The sequence below is a fragment of the Lithobates pipiens genome, unplaced genomic scaffold, assembly GCF_037356315.1.
Source record: "Lithobates pipiens isolate NorthernLeopardFrog02 unplaced genomic scaffold, aLitPip1_a1.2 Scaffold_13, whole genome shotgun sequence".
Lineage (NCBI taxonomy): Eukaryota > Metazoa > Chordata > Amphibia > Anura > Ranidae > Lithobates > Lithobates pipiens.
This window is the reverse complement of record NW_027507718.1, coordinates 176,610,769-176,636,678: the sequence shown is the minus strand read 5'-3', so window position 1 is coordinate 176,636,678 and position 25,910 is coordinate 176,610,769. Positions and strand designations below refer to the sequence as shown.

Sequence of the window (25,910 nt, the reverse complement as noted above, 5' to 3'; positions counted from 1 at the left end):
AAATTGATGGCAAGATGAATGCAGTATGTTATCAAAAATACTGGAGTAACATTTGCTTTCATCAGACAGGAAGCTGCGCATGAGACATACTGGCCAGTAGAAGGAGCTGTGAGTTCTGAGCGTGTAGTCTTTCATTCCACTGAGACAGTCCTGACCCCTTCCTCCCACCCCCTGCTGGTGACATAATTTCCTCTTCTGGTTCAAGCTGGACAGCATAGAGCTGACTACTTCCTGGTTTTGCTGAATGTACAGCTATTCAGCACAACATCGCATCAGAACCTTTCCCAGCTACCCAGATCGTGCGAGGAGCCTGTGGGAAGCAGTAGAACTGTCAGGACTACAAACTTATGACGAGCATGACTCCCACTTATACCTTGTCATGCCGCGCACACTCGACCAGACTTTTCAACTGACTTTTCAACTGACTTTCCGAATGAACGAACTTGGCCACACACAATCACACCAAAGTCCGACGGATTCGAACGTGATGACGTACGACCGAACTAGAATAAGGAAGTTCAAAGCCAGTAGCCAATAGCTGCCCTAGCATTATTTTTTGTCTGTTGGACTAGCATACACACGAATGGATTTCTCGATAGGAACTGGTTCAGATTTTTGGACAGCAAAGGTCCGATGGAGCCCACACACGATTGAAAAGTCCGGTCGTGTGTACGAGGCACAAGTGTTTTTAATCTTGTGCAATAAATTATACTGTTTTAATACTGATTTTAAAAGATTAAAGGGATTGTAAGGAGAATTTTTTTTTTTTAAATAACAAACATGTTATACTTACCTCCACTGTGCAGCTCGTTTTTGCACAGAGTGGCCCCGAATCTGCTCTTCTGGGGTCCCTCGGCGGCTGTCTCAGCTTCCTCCCTCAGATGCTTCTCACATTCATGTGAGCTCCCTCGCATGGTTGAGAAGCATCTGCAAGCGCGCTCCCGTGATACAGCCGGCGGCTATAGCCGCTCGCTGTATCACATGGCCCCACCCCTGGCGCTCCGCGTCAGTGGATGTGATTGACAGCAGCGCGAGCCAATGGCTGCGCTGCTTTCCATCCATCCACTCCAGCCAATCAGCGGCCAGGCTGAACGGTGGAAAGGACGTCGGGGGACGATCGCGGGATTTTCGAGGGGTCAGGTAAGTAAAGCGGGGGGCTGGGTGGGGGGGCGGCACTGTCAGATGTTTTTTCACCTTAATGCATAGAATGCATTAAGGTGAAAAAACATTTACCTTTACAACCCCTTTAAACACAGTTGATTGATAATAAATGTCTTCAGCAAAACACTAACCATGAGTGAAAGAAAAGTTTTTGTGTTATCATTCATATTCTCTGAAAAATGGCCAAGAAATCATAAATACTGCCAGAGTATGTAAACTATATATATATATATATATATATATATATATATATATATATATATATATATATATATACACACACACACACACACACAAAGAATGGTTGAGTGTTTATCTGCTAGTAAATACAGTAACTAACTGAGCAGCCTGACTGAATGTAAAGATGATGACTACTGACACCGTTCGCTAATGGGTAACCACTAACCCGTCTGCTGGTGTTGGGACTCCTAAATTACTAATAGCAGCACTCGCAAGCCTGAGATATTTCTAATCCAAGGGGGGAGGACTATAACCTTCCCCAATGACAGAATCTTAATGTAGGCAGTAATATCAGAAAATATAGGCAAGTCTTTTACGCCACTGTTCAGGAAGGATTCAAAGAGAGGATGAGTCAGCTCTCCTGGGCTAGGTCCAGTGAATGGTTGCCTTTTGTGTTCTGTGCCTCTCTCTCAAGCCTTCCCCTCTTTAGGAAATCTCTTTTTGTGGCTTTGCTCTGTGACGCTATGGCACGGAATGTCTGCAGTCAGTCTTGCACATATTCAAAGCTCAGCCAGACATCCCCCACCTCTCGTTGTGTTCCAGGCAGATCACCTGTAACTGATCAATTTTTGCCCAGTGCAGCTCTACAGCTCCACTCACAGCAACACAGTCTCTGGTGGACACTGTTTAGCAGTTTCAGCAACACAGTCTTACGGCCCATACACACGATCAAACTTTTTGACAACAAAAATGCAAATTAGCTGCTTTAAGGCAACATCCGACCGCGTGTATGCTCCATCGGACAAACTTTTTTGGTTTTCATCTGATTTTTGGTGGCTGTGCGAACGGACAGACTTTCTGGCAACAAAAGTCTGATGGAGCAAAGCCTGATCGTGTGTACAGAAAGCCACAGGACTTTTGTATAAAGTACAAACACGCATGCTCAGAACCAATGCAAAAGATCAGACAACAATACAGAAGTTGACCAAAGGTGGCTGTAAAGAGCAGAAAAACCACGTGATTTGGTGAAAGTTGGCTGGAAAAGTCCTGCCGTGTGTGCACAATACAAGTTCTTGACCGACGCCCTTTGTACAAAAATCCACGGGAAAGTTTGTACAAAGTCCGATCGTGTGTATGAGGCTTTAGGTAGGGTCAGTACAGCATTTTGCTGCACCGCAACACTTTTGCCTGCAAGCCCCCACAGTGACCCACAGCAGACTTGGAAAGACTAGTTCTCAAGGCATGGTAAAAAGTTCAGAAAGCTCCTCTCTCTGAAGTCTACTTGCAGCAAATGTTCCCAGCAGCCAAGCCTTTCCCTCACATGACCTCAATGACTGCCTTTCCCACAGGATTTTCACAGTTTCCTGCCTTTGGGGTGTGGCCAAGTTCAAGGCAGTGGCTGCACTCCAAGTCCTCCTTCAGCCTTGGTCTCCCCCAAAATGGCAATCACACCTCCTGCGCAGAAACACTTTGTAGTTCATCAAGGTAAGTTGGAGTCGGCAACAAAGTGAGTATTAATAAAATCAATCTTTATGCAATTCATATGGACTCCATTTTGGAACGCATGTATTCCTTTGGATTTAATAAAGCTTGATTTTATTAATACTCCCCATGTTGCCGACTTAACCTTACCTCGGAGAACTTTTGTGTGTGGATTGGAGACCGCCTGTTGGGCACAGTGAGAGAAGTGAGTGCTCTAGCCCATTTTATATCACTGTCTGTCCAACAGGCAAACTAAACGTGTTAAAGACCAGGCTACATGTACATTCAGCACTCTATGAAAATGCCACAGGTATCCAGTTTGGTTACTTCCTCATAATTTTGAAAGCTGATGTGTTCCTCACTGTTTGCCATGCCTCCTTGTTGGTCCTTCAGTATGACAGGCAGCCTTACTGACCGATTGGGAGGAACAGTGAGTGGGAAGGACCAGTTCAGCTTTTGTCACTATTATTTAATTAGGATGCCCAAGATTTTTAGTGACCCAATGATGATACCTCTAGATGCCCACAATGTAAGCATTTGCTCAAGTTACCTTTTTTGGTGACGAATGTATTTTGATTGTGCATGCATTTTGAAACTCTATCCTGAATCTAGGCATAACTGTTGCAGATTAGAAAATAGATGCAGGGTTGCAGGTGCACACACAATCTGAAATGTAACATGCGCTTTTGTTTGTTTATGCTAAAGTGCTTTAGAAATTAGGTGTGAAAAATGTTAACAGGCAGTACACTGTAGACTTATCTGGTGAATCTTACTGTTATATGATGTATCTTAAGCCGGCCAATAATGAATCGAAATGCAGCCAGTTCAGCAGGGACTGGCCAAGATTCAATCCATGTATGGGCAGGCTAATTAGGCTTGGGTACAGCCCGCCTGTTGCATTTTCTACATTCGATCACTGCCTGCGGCTAAAGCCTCTAGCAGTAATCATTGTATTGTGCTGGCAGATAAGGCTCCCTGCGCCCCTTGCTGGCAGAACACAATAGTGCCGTGGGAGGCATTAGAGTGATTTACATTCCTTCCGCTCATGGTGAAGAAAGAAATCTGAGCCAGCTATAGGCTGTTTTAAGGATATTGTATAGAAAACTTTTTTTTTTAAGTTATGGAAAAAGAAGGGAAGGATTAGAACCCCTGTTGGATTTAGTATTGCTTTTGGGTCTTCAGTTTGAAGATGTTCCCTTTTTTTTGTCCTGTGACCGTTGTCACTTACATAGTTAGTCAGGTTGAAAAAAGACACAAGTCCATTCAGTTCAACCATAAAAAAAAAAAAAAATCGTACAATCCAATATACCCAATTCTACACCCACAGTTGATCCAGAGGAAGGTAAAAAACCCCAGCAGAGCATGATCCAATTTGCTACAGCAGGGGAAAAAATTCCTTCTTGATCTCCCAAGAGGCAATCGGATTTTCCCTGGATCAACTTTACCTATAAATGTTAGTACCCCATTATATTATGTATATTATTATTTAATTAGGATGCCCAAGGTTTTGAGTGACCCAATGATGATACATCTAGATCACTTTCACAGAAATAGAAAGTGATGAAAAACCCCCCCTCCAAAAAAAAACACAGACCACTCTGTACAGTATATGCATAAAGACACATACACGTACTGTACGTACATATATTTATACACACACAAACACACACACATAAACACATATAACTACAAAGCTTCCTAAGTTTTGCTATATTCAATTATGCATATTATCAAAGCATACATCTACCAAGTTCCCCCTAGAGTAGAAGGGGTTGACAGAAAGAAAGCAATACATCAGCAAAGTGTTTTCATCTCATTTAACCCAGTTTTGCAAGCATTAAAGGATAACACAAAAAGGAAGAACAGTTCATTTCCGTAATGGTCTCACTGGGAGACTGTCCATTAGATGTAACTTGAAATGGCATTGTAGAGTTTACAATTTTACAGTTTTCATCTGTGTAAGGACTTAAGCAGTTGTTGCTGAAAAATGTTTTATATAGATACAACTAATTTAACCATAACTAACGGCTAATGTACTGAACGACCACAACATACAGGGATATACAATGTAATACTGATATATAATCACAAAAATCTATAATGTGCAAAAATTACACTGAATGCAAAAAATAAAAAGTTCCTCTATAGGCAGAATCCTCAAAACATCAATATATAATATATTTGCTAACTAAATGCTCTTATATGGCCCAAAATGTACTCACAGCATCATTCCTCATCCAAAAATTCAAAAGATCCAAAAGCTACGTGTGCCAGTTGAAGGGACATGTTTGAATGATTTAGTGTGGCTGTCTAGTTAATATTGTACACCCAGGAATTTCATTACCTGTAATATTTAGTTGTGTTTGGTGTTCAGTAGTCACTAGGCCATTGGTTTCCTTAAGATTAAAGATCATCATAATGCTTTTTGGTTCTACTCCTCAGTTCCTAATTTGTGGGTTAGGATTTGGGGTACAATCATGGGAATAAAGATATCTTTGGTCCAATATTGATTTTGGTTTTCTGTTCATTAGTTATTTTGAGATACTTGAAGCTCATATATTCTTACTTCCATTATTGTTTGGAAGTCGGTGTGGTCCCACCTTTAGGTATTCTTTTTGGTGGTATTTTTAATTTTTTTTTGGTTGGGACTGTTTGGTGCTGTTTACAGTTTAAAATGGAAAAAAAAACACATCTTTGAAGTTTGACACCAGCTTTTTTTGCACAGTGCTACATTGGGCTACCAGAAACCTAGTGGCTTTGTATTTAGTGTTCTTACCCTTTTTTTCTATTGAAGCGGCTGTAACAATAGAGGTGCTACAGGTACTGTATAAAGTGCAGTCAACTAAAGGTGCTGCATATACTTGAGGCAGTGAGCAAAGCTTTGTCACTTCTTAATAGTCAGAGCGCTTACCTGCCTCTTTCGCTTCATGTAAATTTCTATTGGTCAAGGAGGCTGTCTTTAAAATTAATTGACTGAAAGGAATGTTGGGTGGGGTTGGGATGCATGAGGGAGCAGGGAAGCATTATACTATCATTAGGAGCCTATTAAGGTGCCCATACATGAATTGAAGTCCAGTCAGTTCAGCAAGGACTGGCCAAATTACATTCCATGTATGGGCAAGCTGGTTGTATACAAGTCAATCCATGAATTGACTTGTGTACAACTAGTCTGTCTGTTTTTTATGATTGTTTAATTTTTTGCTTAGAGTTTTTTATTCTTGTAAGTATTGGGGACATATGCCCCAACCATGGACTGCAGTTCCATTCTCCATAAGTATTCCTTCCCATCCCTCTAATAATCAGATTTTCGAAAAGACTTTGGAGGGAAAAAATCTTGGTATTGGCAATAATTCCATCCATTTTTGGCATTGGTATTGGTATTGGCAATAATTCCATCCATCGCCCAAGAGACTGCCTGGTCATGTGAATAATAAAAACAAAGACTGATCAGCCTAGGTTGCTCAGAAATACAGAGTTTGGCAACAACTAAATGGTTGGATGTTAATCATATATGGAGGCTACAGCTAACATTAGATCACATGTCTATTGCTCCTTTGCATGCAATAATAGGTAGAAAGGTTTCTAGCTGGGTAATTGCTTTGTGGATGATCAAGACCATATAGTTTGATTACAAGGCAAAGGGCTTGGTGACACCGGAGGGATTGCAGCCAGGGGCGGACTGACAACTCATGGGGCCCCCGGGCAATAGGAGATTTTGGGGCCCCTGGGCAATAAGAGATTATGGGTCCCCCAGGCAATTGGAGATTATGGTGCCACACAGTATACACATACATGTACACACAGTATACACAGGCATGTTTCTATTGGCTGAGAAGGTACTGGAGAGATAGGGCAGCCATAATCTCAGGATTTTTAGACCAAAAGGATGTCAGTAAGGGACATTTCAGAGACAGATGTAAAAAAAAAAATTTTTTTTACATACTGTCCCTGGTTTTACTGAGGCTGGAAATCCTGATGGGGCCCCCTAGTGGCCCGGGGCCCTTGGGCAGTGCCCGAGTGGCTAAATGGTCAGTCCGCCCCTGATTGCAGCAGACTCTACTTATAGCTTTTAAGCCTCCTGTGCAATGCCTAGTTGGATCTTTTCAGAGGTGATTTGTAAGGCAGCTAACTGGTCCTCAATACATACCTTTATGTCTCATTATTGAACCCTGCTTCTCTTACTACTATAAATTTTGGGAATAAGGTGATTTCCTCCGCTAACACTTAGATTAAAAATATTTAGCACTGCCACATTATTTCCTATTAGTATGCGGATGTGAAGTTGTCAGAAAAATTTAAAAATTGGTTTCAATATTTACCATAGTTTTACTTTCCTGACAAGCTCTATCTATTACAGCAAAATATCTCTCCCAATCCTAGTAGGCTAGCTATGTGTGAAAGAGGAGGAAAGACAAGAAATGCACTGACTGAATAGGGTTCCCAATTTATTGATTCACACTTCTATGAAGCATTAGAATGCTGTCATGGAGCTTGTCATAAAATTACATTAACAGTAAGTATTGAAGCCAATTTTCATCAGTATATATTAGATAGCTTAGTGAAGCAAATAGATATTGTCAGTAATTTATGTTTCTTTGAAGTGAAAAATGCTATTTTAGCTATATACATCTTTAAAAAATTGGGTCATTTTTTTTTTATATTTTGTGTTTTGATTCTACATTGGTGTAATGGATACATGAGCTCTAGGTGCCAGGAGAAAGTCCTCTGGCACCGAAGTTTGAGTTACCAAAGCGCACCCCCATCAGATCCCGAGTTGAGTTGAGACAGATGGAGCATGTACAACCTTTTGGTTCATTGAGAGCAGGTATTGCTTCATGGTAACTATAATGGTTCAGTCATAATCATCCTGTTAAACCATGTTAGAATTACATTGACATTATCAAAACCAATATGTATTCTTTTACCATGAAACTAAAGAAGCTTATAGCTCAAATAAAGTACACATTCTAATGCAGTTTGTTCTTTTTATAAAGGCATTCGAATTGTGTTTTGGACACAAAGCATTCTGTTAATGCGGCGCTTTAAGATGGAAAGAACGATCTCAAATATTACAGGTATTCTCACTCCCCCTAATTCAGGCCTGGCAGTCCTAAATATTGGTATTAAAAACTTTCCCCCTGATTTCCGGGTTGTCATCTCTCATATCCTTTTAGTTGCTAGAACACTGATAGCAAAGCATTGGAAAAAGGACGAGGTACCAAACGCTTCCGAGGTTCTATTAACTACCCACTCACACTATGTCTACAAATTATTATTAGCTAGCAGGGGTGGCTCTAGGAAAAAATTTGATATGCATTGGAAAATATGGAAAAACTGGTTTAATATGAATTAATGAATTGTTTTGTTTTCAATCTCTTCTGGACTCAGGTCAGACCAAATGTTTATATTTATGTTTATTCCTGTTTCATTTTTAATTTCCACCCTAACTTGCACTATAGCTAAAGTTTGTTTTCTCTATGCAATATAAACTCAAATATACTCAGCTACTATTTTCTGACAGCTAACCAGTTGGTTGTTAATATTGATCTTTGTTAGGTTAATATACCCCTAATATTGTTTGAGGTAACATATGCATTCAACTAGTTGGCAATACGAAATACACTGCTTGTTAAATGTTCACCTGTCTGTGCCTTAGGGGATACTTCCATTACTGCAGCTAGCTGAATATATATATTTTTTTGTACATTCTTTATTTTGTACTAAATTTATCTTCTGTTGTATTTTGAAAATCCTTCAATAAAAACGATTTGAAAAACAAAAGATGGAAAGAACGCACATACAAATAGTAAAAAAAATCCAACAAGGGAGGAATTCAATAAAATTACTCTGTTTTAGACATATTATAGCTGGCACAAATTAGCAGTGAGTTAACTCCCTGTAAGAAAACAGGGGAGTTAAAACATTTCAATAGCGTAAGCTGTTTCATTTAAAACCAAAAAAACCCCCCCCCAAAAAAACAGTACATTTTCTACATTGCAGGAAACAAAGCAATGGTAAAGAAAGAGGCAGAAGAAGTATATACATTATTTTTTACACTTGTCCAGATATACACAATGTGGTCCTGGCAAGAACATGTAGGCTATTTCGTACACTGTTACTTGGAGGTTCCATTCATAAATATCCATTCCTATACTGCCTTTTTTGCTCTGACAGGGTACAGGAATTTTTGGCCTATGGTTTTACTCAGAGTATGGAATCACTTAATGAGCTTGTCATGGTTTTTTCTTTTGTACTTTTTAAACATTTTCAGGAAAAATGTTGACACCCACATTTATAAAAGTACCTTATCTGAACTGAAAGGTTTGCCTGATTAGATTTAGGGATCAAATTTACTACAAACATGTATGTCTGCACAAGGTGACTTTTCATATAGGTTTTTTACATTTGAAATCCAGACAAATATAAAATGCAGAAATTAACTTCAATCAAGAGGCTGAATTACAGTAGGTAAGTACAGTAGGTCTTTTAGCGCAAATAATAAAGTAGTAAAGCCCAAACCAAAATGTAATATATTGCAGCTTACCAAAAAAATAGATGTGATGGCTGCATTATTTTTCTACCTCTGTTTTCATCTGGTGATCTGGCCAGTAACACATGTCCTGTATTAGCCCTTACTCTGGATGAAGGAGCAACTGAGACACCTTTGGACAGCAGCATTGTCAGTCTGGGGGTACAGTAATACAGTTGTGCTCATAAGTTTATATACCCTGAAGCCATTTATTATCAATCAACTGTGTTTACGCTTTTTAAATCATAATCCCAACAGAAATGACACAAATCACCCCAGTTCTTAATGCCGTGTATTACCCCCTTTAACATTAATGACACCTTGAAGTCTTTTGTGGTATTTGTGGATGCGGCTCTTTATCTTCTCAGATAGTAAAGCTGCCCATTCCTCTTGGAAAAAGCCTCCAGTTCCTGTAACTTCTTGGGCTGTCTTGCGTGAACTGCGCGTTTGAGATCTCCCCAGAGTGGCTCAACAATATTGAGGTCAGGAGACTGAGATGACCACTCCAGAACCTTCACTTTATTCTGCTGTAGCCAGTGACTAGCCGACTTGGCCTTGTGTTTTGGACCATTGTCATGTTGGAACATCTAAGTACGTCCCATGCGCAGCTTCCTGGCTGATGAATGCAAATGCTCCTCCAGTATTTTTTGATAACATACTGCATTCATCTTGCCATCAATTTTGACCAAATTTCCTGTGCCTTTGTAGCTCACACATCCCCAAAACATCAGCAATCCACCTCCATGTTTCACAGTAGGAATGGTGTACCTTTCATCACAGACCTTGTTGCCTCCTCTCCAAATGTAGCATTTATGGTTGTGGCCTAAAGGCTACATTTTGGTCTCATCACTTCAAATGACTTTGTGCCAGAAGGTTTGAGGTTTGTCTCTGTGCTGTTTGGTGTATTGTAAGCAGGATACTTTGTGGCATTTGTGTAGTAATTGCTTTCTTCTGACAACTCGACCATGCAGCCCATCTTTCTATAAGTGTCTCCTTATTGTGCATCTTGAACCAGCCGCACCACGTGTTTTCAGAGAGTCTTGTATTTTCACCTGAAGTTATTGTGGGTTTGAACACTGCTGATTGCCAATCTCAATTCCTTGGATATCTTTTTAATATTCGTATATCCCTTTCCTGTATTATACAGTTCAACTACCTTTACTCGCAGATCCTTTGACAATTCTTTTACTTTCCCCATGACTCAGAATCCAGAAATGTCAGTGCAGCACTGGATGAAAGATGCAAGAGTCTGTCAGGAGTCCAGAAACTCATTGACCTTTTATACAAACACACTAATTACAAGCAAACAGGGGAGGATGGATACCTTTAATAGCCATTCAAACCCCTTTGTGTCAACGTGTGTGCATGTTATCAGGCCAAAATCACCAGGGTATGTAAACTTTTGATCAGGTTCATTTGGGTAGTTTCTGTTGTGATTATGATTTAAGAAGAGTAATCACAGTTGGTTGATAATAAATGGCTTCAGCCAAGCATTAACCATAAGTGAAAGAAAAGTTTTTGTGTTATCATTCATATTCTCTGAAAAATGGCAAAGAAATCATAAATTCTGCCAGGGTATGTAAACGTATGAACAAAACTGTATCAGATGCACTAGCAGATTTAATACAAAAAAAAAACTGAAGCCAAACTTCAGCTAAAACTTTACAGCAGTGGTGGCCCTTTGAGTCTGGTATGAATATGAAGGGGAACCCCAAGCCAAAAGTTTAAAAAAGAAATTGCGTGGGGGTCTCCCCAAATTCCATATCAGGCCCTTCAGGTCTGGTATGGATTTTTAAGGGGAACCCCCACCAAAAGTTAAAAAAAAATGGCTTGGGGGTCCCCTCAAAAATCCATACCAGACCCTTATCCAAGCACACAACCTGACAGGCCACTGAAAAAGGGGGGCATGAAAGAGTGCCCCCCTCCTGAACCATAACAGGCCACATGCCCTCAACATAGGGGGGTGCTTTGGGGTAGCCCCCCAAAGCACCCTGTCCCCATGATGATGGGGACAAGGACCTCATCCCCATGACCCTTGCCCTGTGGTTGTGGGGGTCTGCAGGCGGGGGGCTTATCTGAATCTGGAAGCCCCCTTTAACAACAGGAAAAATGCGCCACTTTACAGGCATACTATAGACACCCCCAGGTACGAAATTTAAAGGAATATTTCGCTTTTATTGTTTCACTTTAAGCATTATTAAAATCACTGCTCCCAAAAAAATTTACTTTTTTAAAACTTTTTTTGCATTGATACATGTCCCCTGGGCCAGGTCCTCAAACATTTTTTATGACAATACCATGCATATAAGCCTTTAAAATTAGCACTTTTGATTTCTCCCATAGACTTTTAAAGGGTGTTCCACAGCTTTTGAATTTGCTGCAAACACCCCAAATTATTTGAAAATCGGCGAACAGGCGAACACCCGATGTTCGAGTTGAACATACGTTCGACTCGAACATCGGGCTCATCCCTACTGATTACTGCTAATGATACCATTCTCATTACTAAAATCATGTAGCTAGTCCCTTCTAATCCCCTCCAAGAGCTTGCATACTATTGATGTTAGGCTAACTGGTCTGTAATTCCCAGGGATGTATTTTAGGCACTTTTAAAATATTGGTGCTATATTGGCTTTTCTCCAATCAGCCACTACCATTCCAGTCTGTAGACTGTCAGTAAAAATTAGAAACAATTGTCTGGCAATTACTTGATTGAGTTCCCTAATTACTCTCGGGTGCAGGCCATACCGATGATTTATTAATTGTAAGTTTTCCAAGTCTAATTTGAATTCTGTCCTTTGTTAAAGAGGAAGTAAACTCTCCCACTCTGATGCTTTTTTTCATTTAGTCCATTATAATAAGTAATTATCAAACTATAGTCACTGTAATCCAGCCCAAATCGCATATTACTTACTGCTTAAAGAAACTTTAAAAACTTGTTTCCAGGGGTTAGGCAGTGCCATCTTAAGTATTTCCGCCCTTACATTGAGCACTTCCTGTACTGTTAACCAAGCCTCCTTCTCAATCCAATGTTTCTATGGCAACCCCGCTTCCCTGTTCATAGCTGACTTGTTTTATTTCATAGTATTTACTTGTGCTGATTATCTAGTGCTTGCCTTTATCAGTCTTATCAGCTTCAGCTGATAAGACTGCAGTAATGCTGTCCCATGCCCTGCTTTACACTGCATGTGATGTCACATGGTCACATGGGGTGTAGGAGGAAGCTCTGAATGATTCTGCAGTCTCCTGGGATTTCAGTGTTGTGTGCTGTAGGAAGTCCTGATACTAGGTAGACAAAGTACACAGAGTATACTGTAAATCAGGGGAGATCTGGGCATGCTCAGTGATGTCATTCTAAAGAACAAAAAGGATTACAACAATACTAAGCAAGTAAGGAGATATCTAAAAGCAGTGTTCATTAGGGTTTTTATGCTGATTTACATGGGGCAAAGTTGTGGGGGAGAGCTTACAACCACTTTAACCATGGAGGTGCTTCCTGTAATTTGTCATTAGGATAAACACTGCAGTTTTGGTTACTGAAACCCCCCGATTCCCTCGTGAAAATGGAGTCATCAGTCACTCCTTCCCTAGCCCCACCATAATGTACGGAGGAGTCCCCTGAACTGTTCAACCACAGTGTCGGGTACATGCTGCAGGAGGATGTGCAGCGTTTTTGAAGGCTCTGATGATGGTACCCAGGTTGAGGAAGGCAGTAACGTGAGCCCAGAGAGTAGGGGTGACCAAGAAGGACAAGAAACTGGCAGTCATGTTCCCCCAGCTGCAGCATACTGTCAGGTTTGCTCCAGTGATGAGGAGGGAGGGACTGATGAGGTCTCTGACTATACGTGGGTGCCTGATAGAAGAGAGGAGGCACATCTCCAATGAGGCAGGATGCCCTCCAGGGGCCAGCTTAAGGTCAGCCACCCGACTGCATCACACCGCAGAGCTCCGCATGTGCAGGACACTGCTGAGCCCCCAGCATATTTTGAAAAGATCTTTGGTGTGGGCCTTTGTTGATACGTGTGCAGCAAATTGCACCATTGATGTTTACAACATATGTCTGAAGCGTATCAAACGTGGCCAAAACAACAGCACCACATGCTTGACCAGACATATGACGACCTCCAATGCAGTCCGTTGGCAACAGTACTTAAAAGGCCCACACCAAAGAACAAGGCAGACTTCTCCTTGCTCCTCATCAGCTAGAACCTCCAACCCCACTATACCTTCAGTCCTCTCAGATACCTGCACTGAGAGGAATGAAGGTGTAGAATTAGGTTGCCAAGTACTTGCGGGCAATCTTCTATTGCTACACCAACATCCGATTGTAGCAGGCAAATTTCCCTACCTCAGTTTCTAAACCATCAAAAGAAATTTGGTCAAAGCCATCCACGTGCTCAGTGGCTGAATGATAGTTTAGCTAAATTGCTAGCACTCCAACTGCTGCCTTTTCAGCTGGTAGACTCTGCCCCTTTCGTGAATTTGTGGAATGTGCAGTACCTCAGTGGCAGGTTCCTAAATGCCATTTGTTTTCATGGAAGGCCATGCCGGCTCACTACTGGCATGGGGAAGGCAATGTCTTGGCCTCATTGGACAGGGCGGTCAGTGGTAAGGTGCATATTACCGCTGACTCATGGTCCAGCAGGCATGGGCAGGGACGTTACTTTTCTTTCACAGCGCACTTGGTAAGTCTGCTGGCAGCTGGGAAGAATGCAGGACAGGGTGCAGTATTGTTGGAGCTTGCTCAGCCACCACACCTCCAAAATGATAGTAGTGGTGATTCTGCCACACCTCTCTCTTCCACCCCTCCTCTTCTTCTTCCTCTATGGCCTCTTCCTCTACAGATTTCTCCTCTGAACCAGCGGTGCTCCGCAGGCGGTCAAGGGGCTATGCAAGCACTCAGGCAAAAAGATGCCATGTGGTGCTTGAGTTGGTCTGCTTAGGGGACAGGAGGGGGACAGGAGCCACACTGGGGCAGAGATTATGTCAGCTCTGCCGGGGCAGACTCAGAGGTGGTTGACGCCATGCCATCTTAAGGCAGGAATGGTAGTTTGCGACAATGGCACCAACCTTTTTTCCGCCCTCCGACAGGGACACTTGACTCATGTTCCCTGTCAGGCCAGGAAAGTCTGTGGGCATTTCCTGCCCAAGAACCACCTCATTTGTGACATGCCCACCAGGTGGAACTCAAATTTGGCAATGCTGCAGCTGCTGCGCATGCACCAGAGGGCCATCAATGAGTACCTGTGTGAGTATGGCACCAGGACAGGGTCAGGGGAGCTTGGATTTTTTGCGCAATGCCAGTGGCTAATGATCAAGGATGCAAGCACTATCCTGTCACCATTAGAGGAGGCCACAAGGATGGTGAGCAGTGACAGTGCATGCATCAGTGATACTGTCCCTCTTGTCTTCCTGTTAGAGCACATGCATTGTGGAATAATGGACAGGGCACTTCAGGCAAAACAGAGGGATGAAAAGGAGGACTTCCTTCTCTCAAGCCCCCCTTTATCCTGACAGTATTCCTGCAGGCCTGCCAATCACACAGGAAAAGGAGGAGGAGGGGAGGAGGATTGTATCAGCATGGAGGTGGAGCCTAGCACTCATGATCAGCAGCAGTCTTCAATGGATCGTTTTCAGTCCCCAGAAACCCATGGACTTGTACGTGGCTGGGAGGAGGTGGCTATGGATTATGTCATCCTTAATGACCCAGAGGACTCCGGATCGAATGCCTCAGCAAACCTTCGCTGCATGGCCTCCCTGATCCTGCAAAGCCTGCGAAAGGACCCTCGGATTCATGGTATCAAGGAGTGGGATCATTACTGACTGGCAACCCTACTTGATCCACATTACAAGGGTAAGGTTGCGGAACTTATCCAGCCTTCGGAGAGGGAGCAGAGGATGAAACATTGTTGGGAGGCCTTGCAGAAAGGTTTGTGCAATGTGTTTCCAGAGCCTGGGAGGTTACAATTTCCTGGTACTCCTGGATAATGTGTTGCTGAGGATTCAGTCAGTCACAGAAGGAGCGGTGGAGAAGGTGCGTTCAGACAATTCTTTAGTTCGCAGCCCCAAGGTCTGATTGGTTTCAGCAACCGTCGCCAGCGTCTGATTTACATGCAGTAATACCTGGGGCAAGATCAGACTTGGAGACTTTTCCAACCGCAAATCCACTGGGTTACTGGGTCTTGAGGATGGATCACTGGTCAGAGCTTGTACACTATGCAATTGAGCTACTGGCCTGTCCTGCATCCAACGTTCTTTCTGAACACACATTCAGTGCTGCTGGAGGCTTTGTAATCGATCACGGAGTGCGCCCGTCCACAGACTCAGTTGATCGGCTCAGCTTCATAAAAATGAATCAGTCTTGGATCACCAGCTACCAAGCACCTGATGCTGATGTAACCGATTAATTTTGAATGTAAGATCCCTTGAAGACTGCCTATGCTGAGTGACTATCCTGTTATGCTGAGTGACTATCCTATTCCTCCTCAATGTTCATGTTGATAGCTTCTAAGAACATTTTTGTTTCAGGGCACCACCACCAGTGCTTAAGGACCAATTTTTCTGCCCCTGTTTAAGAGGGACGTATAATTATAATTTTTGCTGTAATATTTTGCAGCAGGGCTCGTTTTTGTGCTCAGCTAGAGTATCTGTGAGGGGTTACAGTGTTGTGATACCACCACCACTGCCTAAGACTCAATTTTTCTGCCCCTGTTTAACAGGGGTGTGGAATTACAAGTTTTGATCTATTGTTTCACAGCAGGGCCCAATCCTGCGCTCAACACGAGTATCTGTGAGGCTTTACAGTGTTGTGCTACCACCACCACCTAAGGCCTAATATTTCTGCCCCTGTTTAACAGGGGCATGTAATTACAATTCTTGATATAAACGGAGGGAGACAACAGGAAGTGAGAGGAAATCTACCCCTAGGAAGAGAAATTCTCTCCTGTAAGAGTTAATATGGGAAAAAGGTGTCTCCACTGATGATTTATCACCAATCCTTGTTTATATAAAATCCAATTCTCATTGGGACAGAAAGTGAGGTAAAATCTTCCGGACATTGGCGCGGACAGCAAAACAAATGTTACCCTTCCCTATGTTATCCAAAAAGCTTTTAAATAGATTTTTTGGCTGGAGCAACACTTAGAAAATGTACCTGTTCCAAATTACAAACAGATTCAACTTAAGAACAAACCTACAGTCCCTATCTTGTTTGTAACCCGAGGACCGCCTGTATACTGCTGCTGTTGTGGGGGCTCTACGTTTTTTTTTTATTTGGGTGCTGGGTTCCCCTTAATATCCATTCCAGACCCAAAGGGCTCCTTAATGGGTTGGGGGGGGGGGCAACATTACATTACAGCCGCAATTAGTTTTAAATGACTTTTTTTCCTTTAGAAATGCCATTTTGTTCAGGGACCGTTCAAAACACAGGAAACATGCACCACTTTACAGGAATACTATAGACACCCCCCAGGTATGATATTTAAAGGAATATTTCACTTTTATTTTTTTCACTTTAAGCATTATTAAAATCACTGCTCCCGAAAAAACTGCAGTTTTTAAAACTTTTCTTTGCATTTATACATATCCCCTGGGGCAGGACCCGGGTCCCCAGACACTTTTTAGGACCATAACTTGCATATTAGCCTTTAAAATGCGCACTTTTGATTTTTCACATTCGAATCCCATAGATTTTAACCGGGGGGTGTTCGGCTCATCCGTAATCAACAATAATATTATTATGCTTTTCTTTTTTGTTATTTGGGCACGTTATCACACCACCATTATCCCATAGTTTTTAAGATCAAAGATACAACTATGTTGGTCTCCCTTGTCAATTTTACATTGTATTTTTTTAAATCCAACTGCCTACTCCCAAACTGTCATTTGAAGTAAAACACATAGCCAAGTATTATTCTCCACAATTTCTTTATTGTGCATTAAAAAAAGAAAACAAATAAAATTAGGCATGCTGTCTGCCAATAGAACTTAACCAAAAAGTGCATAAGTCCAATATATATAAGTCCAAAAATATAGAAAATATACCAAATGAAATCATTATTCAACCAAAAAAATAATGTTAAAACAATCCAATCAAGGCCGATAGTAAATAACACGTTATCTCCTTTGATTCCTCAACATGGCTGGTTGACGAACAGCCGTTCAGAAACGAACTGAAAAGCGTGAAATGAAAAGCGTGAATCAACACTCACCAAACTTCTACGTACACTAAATCAGCAGAAGGAGCCCAAAGGGTGGCGCTACGTTCGTATTTGTTGGCCAACAATTGTGTGGCCGTGTGTATGCAAGACAAGTTTGGGCAAAAGTTTGGGACAAAAGTCCACGGTTTTATTGGCCAACAATCCGATTGTGTGTACGAGGTTTTAGACAAATGTGTGGTTCCCTCTGCCCAGTCTATGTCTGTATAATTAAAATCCCCCATTATGATAACACTTCCCATCCTTGCTGCTAATCCAAATTGAAAGTGATAGGAGATCCGTCTCCCCCTCCTTCCTCAGGTTAGGGGGTCTATAGCATACTCCCAGTATTATTTTCCCCTTAGCTTTATCCCTTTGGAGCTCTACCCATAAGGATTCCACCTTCTCCCTAGCTCCATTAGTGATGTCTTCTCTCACATTCACTTGTACATTATTCTTGATATATATAGGCATGCGCCTCCCCCTTTTTTACCCTCTCTGTCCCTGCAATAAAGGGTATACCCTTGATTGCTTGCCAGCCAATCATGAGAGCTGTTGAACCAGGTCTCTGAAATTCCCACAAAATCCAAATCCTCTTCGTACACAACAGTATCTCTAGTTCACCCATCTTGTACGTCAGGCTCCTGGCATTGGTGAACATGCCATGTAGTTTAGACCAGTCGCATATTATCCTCTTATTGGGTGTCCCGAGTTTGCAACTAGGATTTGTTACTATACTTACCATGGGTTTATTTGCTTTAGTAAACCTACCACTAATGCCCCCAATATTTCCCTCTGGAATATGTTCCATGCTGACTATCTTTAATTCTGCCCCTCCCCCCGTCTCCTAGTTTAAAAAGCCCTTCTAACCTTTTGGCCATTTTTACTCCCAAGTAAATGCTGCATGGATCATTTGCCCTTACTTAAGATGGCTACAGGCAGAAATGCTAGGGGGTTGGCTTTCAAAGTGATTTCTCAACAAAATAAAGCATAAAGATGGATGGGAGAGTTTGCTTTGAATAATAAAAAATAATTAAACAGTGTTTTGGTTTTTGGTACTTAAATGCAGTGAAGATCAGCTTTAAGCAGCTACAGCAACATTTTTTATCCCTCTGTGATAAACGTTATATCTAAATGACTTAAAGCTCACAATTGTAAATGCCCCTGTCAGTTTTAAATGGTTGTCATAAACCTCTGACTGACACCTTTGCTTGAAGTTGAAGGAAAGGAAGTTGAAAAAAAAATAACAGGCTTACTTTCCTACAACTATATCATTAAACAGTTTTTTTTAATGAAATTTGAAAGCAAATTTTATAATTTTTTCATATTTGAGTCATCAGTGCGCAACATATAGTTTTTCTTTTGTTTGATTATTTCCATATCTCCAGTGGATTGTTTGCAGCAGTGGTCATCAACCTGTCCTCAGGGCCCACTAACAGACCAGGTTTTATGTTTTACCTTGGGGAGATGCAGACTTGAATACTGCAATCAATGAGCAGCAAATGATATCACCTGTGATGTATTTCAGTTATCTTGCAATCCTGGCCTGTTAGTGGGCCCTGAGAACAGGGTTGAAGACCACTAGTTTGCAGCATGACGTGGGGTGAACAGGACTCATATCAATATACCCATAGTAGCCTACTACATGGTTTAGCTCTTTTGTCTTTTGTGTACATTTTCTTAGTATTGAAGTGCAGTTCTGTTTTAGGGCAACAATAAAGCTAAGTACGTCCTGTCTCCTTTTTATAGGTATGCCCTAGTTTAAACAATTTTCTTTAATAATAGTATCATTTTAAGGTACTAAACCCTCATCAACAGTTATTATTATTATTATGTTAACACAATGCTATTGAATATGGACAAATTATTATTATTATTATAGATATTTATGTAGCCCTGACACATTATGCTTACATTCGAAGGTCCGTATCTGACATGCATACATATACTAGTGCCAATTAACTTACCAGCATGTCTTTGGAGTGTAGGAGGAAACTGAATTACCCAGAGTAAACCCACACAAACACATGGAGAACAAAATAGTAGTTGACAATGCTCAATGCTTGTCGCAATTGTGTTTTATTCAAAATTGTTTGACACTCATGCTTTTGACACCATATTAAGTCCAAAATTAGTTTGGAGCTTTTAAGTCATATAGCCACAAGACACATTTTCTGTTATTAATTTTAATTTTGATGATCTCTCAATAACACTAATACTAACTCAAAATTAATTTAATTTCTAGGCAGTCAGACACTACATAAAGTAGTTGTTACAGCTAAAGGAGAATACACAGCCAGATTGTGATGGTGTGCAAAATGGCAAGTTCCCCAAAAAGTTCAAAGTTACAAATGTGCCCTGGACTACTTTTATAAACATAATAATTGGCATAACAATTTAGTAGGAAAAGAGCTGTCGTTTCCAGCGATGACAAGGGCAGATTCTTTTGGAAAAATTTGGGTCACATAGTTACATCAGGTTAGTCAGGTTGAAAAAAAAGAAGCAATCCCATCTAGTTCAACCAATTTAAAAAACTTTAGTGTACCCACAGCTGAAATGTATTAAATCAAAGACATCTGAGGCCTAAGAACATGTGTATACTATCACTCTTAAAGTGAAATTTAATTTAAAAAGTTTAGATTTTCTGTGTTACAGGGAACATTTACAAATTTTAACTATGCAGAAGCAGCTCCCTAATAAAAATTCCTTTTGTTCTGAATATCTCTCTATGAAAAATAGCAGTGCACTTCCTAGCATGTGGGGTTGCCCAGGCGTTCCTGTGTCTACAGCCTCATATTGGAGCTGTATATCAGCAATGTGAGCTTTAAAGAGGAAGTGAACTCTGATGGGTTTACTTCCTCTTTGATTCCCTGCAAAGGTAAAGCATAATGGACTACTATGCATTCATGCACTCCTGCGCATGCGCACGGGAGCTGCCACTCACGGCATAATGCCGTTGACAGCGGCGCGCTCAGTGCGCCTGCTCGCCGCTGTCTACGGTGCATGCGCCATACACAGCGGTTCCTGTGTTTTGCCAAATATCTCCTAAACCGTGTAGGTTTAGGAGATATTTCTTGGACCTACAGGTAAGCCTTAATCTAGGCTTACCTGTAGATCAAAGTGGTCTGTAAGGGTTTACAACCACTTTAAGGCACCACTGCCTCTGACTGCTAGTCTCAGGAAATCTTGAGAGAGATTTGGTGATGATGTCACTACTGTGCTTCTCACTGTTTTTGCTATGGCATAAGAAAGCACAATACTGTCTATACAAGATACAAAGACTGTCTTCACTCAGAAACACAGTGCAAGACAAGGGATTTTAAGTCAGTAATGGGAAAAAGATCAGCTGCAGGGAGGCCACAGTCAATACTAGTGATTAGTCCTTTGCCATCTGCCTGCCTTTTTTGGGAACCATTTCTGTTAAAAGCAGTAGAGCACTTGTCTTTTTACATGGCTGCAACATTTTCTTATGATTCCTTACATCTTTCATTCATCAGTAAGAGCAGCATGGGGCATTGTTCTGGTGAATCAATTTTTTAGTTATCAGGGGATATCTCATGCAGCAACTGAAGAGTATTAGGGTAGAGTTACATAGTTAGTCAGGCTGAAAAAAGACACCTAGTTCAGCCCAAAAAAATACAATCCCATATACACAATCCTTCACCCCCAGTTGATCCAGAGGAAGGTGATAAACCCCAGCAAAGCATGCTCCAATTTGCTACAGCAGGGGAAAAAAAAATCCTTCCTGATCCCCCGAGAGGCAATTGGATTTACCCTGGATCAACTTATATAATTATAAATGTTAGTACCCAGTTATATTATGTACATTTAGGAAAGAATCCAAGCCTTTTTTAAAGTAATCTACTGAACTTACCAGAACCACCTCTGGAGGGAGTCACTCCACATTTTCTCAGTGCTTACTGTGACGAAACCTTTCCAAATTTGGAGATGAAATCTTTTTTCCTCTAGATGTAAACAGTGCCCCCTTGTCCATTGTGATGACCGTAAAGTGAATAACTCAGCACCAAGTTCACTATGTGGACCACTTATGTATTTGTACATGTTGATCATATCTCCCCTTAATCTCCTCTTCTCACGAGGGAATGCCTCTTATTAGTTTGATTACCCTTCCCTGCGCTTTCTTCAGTTCCCCAATATCCTTTTTGAGAACTGGTGTCCAAAACTTAACTGCATATTCCAGGTGAGGTCTTACTAATGATTTGTACAGGGGCAAAAGGATATCTCTCTCTCTGCAGTCCATACCTTTCTTAATACAAAAAAGGATCGCTTTGGAAACCACAGCTTGGCATTGCATGCTATCATTGATCTTATGATCTACCAAAACCCCCAGATTCTTCTCCACCATTGATTGTCCCAGTTGTACTCCCCCTAGTATGTATGATGCATGCATATTCTTGGCGCTCAAATGCATAACTTTACATTTATCAACAGTAAACCTCATTTGCCACTTAGTTGCCCACTTAGTACATTGAGGTTGGCTTGTAAATTGGAGACATCCTGTAGGGACGTTATTCCACTGAATAGCTTAGTGTCATCTGCAAAGACAGTTGTGCTACTTTCAATCCCAGATCCTATATAATTTATAAAGATATTAAAAAGTAAGGGGCCCAGCACTGAACCTTGGAGTACACTACTGTTAACTTTAGACCATTCACAGTAAGACTCATTAACCACTACTCTCTGAATTCTGCATTTTAGCCAGTTTTCTATCCATTTACAAATTGATATGTCCAAAACCATAGACTTTACCTTACACATGAGCAAAAATCCCTTTGGCAAAATCCAGGTATACCATGTCCACAGCCACCTCTCTGTCAAAGGTTTTACTAACCTCAAAATCAGATTTCTCTGACAACTGCTTTCTTTCATGAATGCATGCTGTCTGTTGCTTGAAATATTTTTTTTCCAGCAAGAACTCATCTATGTTGTCTATTATTAAACTCTCCAGTATCTTCCCGATTATAGAAGTTAAACTAACAGGTCTATAGTTACTTGGTAAAGACTTTAATCCCTTTTTAAATATGGGCTCCACATTGGCCATGCGCCAATCCAGTGGTACTATTCCAGTCATTAATGAGTCCCTAAATATTAGAAACAATAACCCAGCATGCCCCGGGACTGTGACATCATAAGGGGCAGGGTCACCGGGTGACATCACCCGGTGACCCTACCCCTTATGCCTATATAAGTTGCCGTGCACCATGTCCACGGCATTAAAGCGGGAGAGAGCGTTGTGTCAACATCGGAAGAACAGAAGGAAAAAGAAGAAGACGGCGACGACGAAGGAGAAAGCCGGGCCACCGCTAGCAAAAGAGCGGCAAGAGAGCAGAAGACAGAGGAGGAGCCCGGCGAGAAGAAAGCGCAGAGAAGTCGGAAGACGACCCCCGAGCTACCTAATAAACTACTTTAAAAACCTGTGTAGTGTGTTTTTTTATTGACACTTTTCCCCCCAGGTGAATGGGTAGGGCTACAATGTACCCCATACTAATTCACATAGGGTGGGGGGGCCAGGATCTGGGGGCCCCCTTATTAAAGTGGGCTCCCAGATTCCAATAAGCCCCCCGCCTGTAGACACCGACAACCAATGGCCAGGGTTGTCGGTAAGAGGCCCTTGTACTCATCAACATGGGGACAACCCCCCATGTTGAGGGCATGCGGCCTGGTACAGTTCAGGAGGGGGGTCTCACTCGTCCCCACCCCCTTTCCTGACCAGCCAGGCTGCTTGCTCAGATAAGGGTCTGGTATGGATTTTGGGGGGGACCCTACACCATTTTTTGGTGTAGGGGGTTCCCCTTAAAATCCATACCAGACCTAAGGGCCTGGTGTACAGTACCCTGTAGCTGAGGATCGCGCTGGAAACATTCTCACAGGCAGGTGCTGTAGCTGCCCTTGCATCGTATTTGGTCCATTGGACCAGCATACAGACGAACGGGCTTCCCATTAGGAACTTGGTACGGCAGACCAAGATTTAAAACATGTTCTATTTGTAGGTCTGTCGGAGCCCACACATGATCGAATTGTCCGACGGATTCTGGTCCACCGGACCAAGTCTGTCGGAAAGTCCAATCATGTGTACGCGGCATAACAGGTTTTCTTCTAAGATTGCCCTGTATTTTGCTTTTTCCATTTTTCCATCAACCCTGACCAGCTTCCCTGTCCCTGCTGAAGAAAAGCATCCCCACTTGATGCTGCCACCACCATGTTTCACGGTGGGGAGGGTGTGTTCAGGGTGATATGCCGTGTTAGTTTTCCGCCACAACTAGATTTATGCTTTTAGGCTAAAAAGTTAAAGTTTGGTCTCATCTGACCAGAGCGCCTTCTGGTCAGATTTCTTTCTCTCCACGGGCTCCCAACTCTTGGTTGGATAGATTGATAGCAGTTGGCTCCAGCTGCTGTCAATCAAATCCAATGATGGGGTGCCGGGGGGCAGGGCCGAGTCCGGCATTCTGTGTCTATAGATGCAAATGCTGGACTCGGGAGCGTGCCCACAAGGTAACCCCCTCGGGGGAAACGCTTCTCCGGGGGGGGGGGGGTTATCAGATCCACTGGTGGACCACAGAAGAGCAGGTTCAGGGCCACTCTGTGCAAAACGAGCTGCACAGTGGAGGTAAGTATGACATGTTTGTTTTTGTTTTTTAAAAAGGCCTTTACAGTCACTTTAATCGAAAAGCGAATTTTAAACAAAACTAATTACGACTAATAGTTGTCCTGTGAACCGCTTCTCCCACCTGAGCTGTGGATCTCTGTAGCTCCTCCAGAGTTACCATCTGCCTCTTGGCTGCTTCTCTGATGAATGTTCTCCTTGCTTGGCCTGTCAGTTTAGGTGGACGGCCATGTCTTGGTACGTTTGCAGTTGTGCCATACTTTTTCCATTAGGGATGATAGATTGAACAGTGCTCAGTAAGATGTTCAAAGCTTGGGATATTTTTTTACAACCTAACTCTGCTTTAACCACTTACAGACCGGACCATTTTGCTGGTCAAAGACCAGACCACTTTTTGCGATTTGGCACTGCGTCGCTTTAACTGACAATTGCGCGGTCGTGCGACGTGGCTCCCAAACAAAATTGACGTCCTTTTTTTCCCACAAATAGAGCTTTCTTTTGGTGGTATTTGATCACTCCTGCGGTTTTTATTTTTTGCGATATAAACAAAAATAGAGCGACAATTTTGAAAAAAACGCATTATTTTTTACTTTTTGTTATAATAAATATCCCCCAAAAATATATAAAAAAACATTTTTTTCCCTCAGTTTAGGCCAATACGTATTCTTCTACATACTTTTGGTTAAAAAAATCGCAATAAGCGATTATTGATTGGTTTGCGCAAAAGTTATAGCATTTACAAAATAGGGATAGTTTTATAGCCTTTTTTATAAATAATTTTTTATTATTTTTTTTTTACTAGTAATGGCGGCGATCAGCGATTTTTATTGTGACTTCGACATTGTGGGGGACCCATCGGACATTTTTGACACATTTTTGGGACCATTGTCATTTATACAGTAATCACTGCTATATAAATACAGTGATTCCTGTGTAAATGACACTGGCAGTGAAGGGGTTAACAAGTGGGTGGCAGTGTAGGGGTTAAGTGTTCCTAGGGGTGTGTTACTAACTGTGGGGGGGTTAGGCTTTCATTTATTGAACACTGATCTCTGCTCCAATCACATGGAGCAGAGATCAGCGTCACTAGTTGCTAGGCAGAATGGAGAAATGCTGTTTACATGGCATTTCCTCCATTCAGCCGTCCCGTGAGACGATCATGGGTATGCCCGCGGCGATCGAGTCGACTGGACTCACGGGGGTCCCGACCAGCGCTCCCAATGGCAGGGCGGCATTGAAGATTGGACGTACCTGTACGCCAATATGCCTGCCCGTGCCATTCTGTCGACGTACATCGGCGTGCGCTGGTCGGGAACTGGTTAAACTTCTCCACACCTTTATCTCTGACCTGTTTGGTGTGTTCATTGGCCTTCATAATGCTGCTTGTTCACTAAGGTTCTCCAAAAAAACTCTGAGGGCTTCACAGAACAGCTGTATTTATACTTATATTAAATTACACACAGGTGGACTCCATTTACTAATTAGGTGACTTCTGAAGGCAATTGGTTCCACTAGATTTTAGTTAGGGGTATCAGAGTAAAGGGGGCTGAATACAAATGCACGCCACACTTTTCACATATTTATTTGTAAACAAGTTTGAAAAACATTTATCATTTTCCTTCCACTTCCCAATTATGTGCCACTTTGTGCTGGTCCATTACATAAAATACATTTACATGATAGATTGTAACATGACAAAACTTGGAAAATTTCAAGGGGTATGAGTACTTTTTCAAGG

The 25,910-nt window shown here is 41.9% G+C and overlaps 1 protein-coding gene across 5 annotated transcripts in view; it reads right to left on the bottom strand.

Moving 5' to 3' along the window:
- Window positions 1-25,910, bottom strand: part of SSBP4 (single stranded DNA binding protein 4) — a 660,119-nt gene that overhangs the window by 554,181 nt on the left and 80,028 nt on the right. The window lies entirely within an intron of this gene.